Source organism: Hippopotamus amphibius, chromosome 1 (assembly GCF_030028045.1).
Source record: "Hippopotamus amphibius kiboko isolate mHipAmp2 chromosome 1, mHipAmp2.hap2, whole genome shotgun sequence".
Taxonomy (NCBI): Eukaryota; Metazoa; Chordata; class Mammalia; order Artiodactyla; family Hippopotamidae; genus Hippopotamus; species Hippopotamus amphibius.
Window position 1 is genome coordinate 13302179 of NC_080186.1, and position 2517 is coordinate 13304695.

The window sequence follows — 2517 nt, forward strand, 5'->3', positions numbered from 1 at the left end:
GCAATAGTGACATCAAAGATCGCTGATCACAGATCACCCTAACAAATATAATACTAATGAAAATGTTTGAAATATTACAAGAATTATCAAAATGTGACACGGAGATATGAAGTGAGTACATGCTCTTGGCAAAATGGCACTGATAGACTTGGTCGACACAGGGTTGCCACAAAGCTTCAATTTGTAAAAAAAAAAAAAAATGCAATATCTGCGAAGCACAGTAAAACAAGGTCTGCCCACATCTGCAGAGCCCAGCACAAAGCCTGGCACATAGTACGTGTTCAGTAAATATGTCACAGGTTGTAGCTCTGACCCTGCCATGTTCTTCTAACAGCCCAGGAAGGGCTTCCTTTCTCTCTCTTGTCTGCCTGCCTGCCCTTGTCCTAGGGCCAGGGTGAGAGGTCCCAGGGACCCGATGTCACCTGCCCCGATGATCTGTGATATGTGGCCTGGACATTGGTGTGTCCATTCTGGTCCTTGGGGGCAGCTGGTGAAAGGCATTGCTTCCCCTGCTGCCTCCTTTTCCTCCTCACTCTATGCTGCCAGGATCTTATTAGCCCTGTTTACACGGCCGGGATGTCGAGTGATTAATTTTTAATGGCTTGGTTTATTGCATGTTTGAACGGTTTATTGAGTAATTCCCACATTTAAGTGATTAATTCCCCAGAGTTCAGAACGACTGGTTAGTTTTACATTAATCAGGGTTTCTGAATGCCAAGAGACAATCAATCAATCCTTCCTGCCAGGGAGGGTAATGTTAAAATACCTCAAGGCACAATGAAGTTAAGAGAAGGAGTAATTAAAACCCTGTCTTCCCCTCATGCAAATTTGATGTCTCTCTCTCTGTCTATTTCTGGCCCCCACCCCTTCCTCAGTAACTCTCCTTGGACCCAGTTGCTCCTTGGAAGGATGAACTCCACCTTTGTCCTTTGATTTCTTGTAAGGATCTTCAAGAAATCCTGCCCCTGGGAGGTTGGCCTGCCAGCTCCCTGCCCCCAGGGAGGGAGGGGACTTTGGAGCCCAGGCAGCCTGTTGTGTTGGGTCCCTGGCTTCTGTCCTCCCAGCTTGATTCCTGATCTGCAGGGAAGCTGGGCCGTGTCTGGTCTCGGGATAAAATGTCTGGTTTCACCTGGTAGCCAGACAAAGCCCGAGAGGGCCTCGGATGGGATCCACCCACAGTGGCCCAGGAGAGGGTGTTTGGGGTGGACGTTGCCTTTGGACCCTACCACAGAGCTCCGATGGCCTGGTCAGCTTTGAGCAGGAAAGAAATGTGAGCTGCTTTGGCATCTGTTTGAGTTTCCTGTGGCTGCCGCTATAACAAATGACCACAAACTTCATGCTTAAAATAATACAGGTTCAGTATCTTATAGTCTGGAAGTCAGAGCACAAAATGGGTCTCACTGGGCTAAAATCAAGGTGCCGTCAGGGCTGTGTTCCTTTGGAGGCTCTGAGGAAGGATCCACTTCTTTGCCTTTTCCAGCTTCTAGAGGCTGCCTGCCTTGCTGGGCTCATGGCCCCTTCCTCCATCTTCAAAGCCAGAAGTGCTGGTATATCTTCACACCCTCCTTTGACTCTGACCTTCTGCCTTTCTCTTCCCCCATTTAAAGGGTCCTATTGGGCTCACCTGGAAAATCCAGGCTACTCTCCCTAACCCAAGGTCAGGTGATTAGTAACCTTAATTCCACCTGCAACCTTAATTCCCTTAATTGCCTTTTGCCGTGTAGCTTAGCACATTCACAGGTTCTGGGACTGGGATGCGGACGTCTTTGTGCTATGCCGACCACAGCCGCCATAGGCTGAGAAGCAAAGTGGCTGTCTGGTGAGAGCACGGACTCTGGAGCCAGAGACTGTGGGTTCAAATCCTAATCCAGCCCCTCAAAAGCTGTGGGAACCGGGGTAAGTTTTCTGTGGCTCTGTTTCCTTAGATATAAAATCGAGGCCAGGATAGTGCTCCCGCACAGACTGACTGTGCCGGTGGAACGAGGATGGAAGTGCCCGGCAGGGTGCCTGGGTCGTGGGAAGTACACCCAGCGTTCTCCAGCAGCAGTGGCGTGCCAGTACCCACGCCCCAGATGAACACCGGGGTGATGGTGGCCACCTCCCGGCCTCACCCTACCCCTAACCTCCTGAGGTCGTTAAGATTCACTGTGAATGCAGATGAAAGTACTAAGGGGAGAGCTCCTTGCAAAATGTTTACAACCACAGAGCAGTTCACAGGGGCCCCAGATGGAGCCTTGATGGACAAATCCTCAAGTGCCCTGTGTGTGTGTGAACACTTTGCAGACCCCGGGGGGAGTGATGGCCCCCGGAAGCGAGAGAAGACTCCGGAAGTGAGGGTAGACAGTTAACGGGGGCAGACAGCAGTACGGGATTCCACAGATGAACAAAAGCGAATGTGTTCAAGTTCTGCACCCTGTTTCCTTCAAATGACGTTGCTAGCCTTTTGAGCATCCATGAAAGGGAGTTTTTCTCATCCGAAAACTAAGGCTTAGAGACCTGATTAGCCTAAGGTCACGT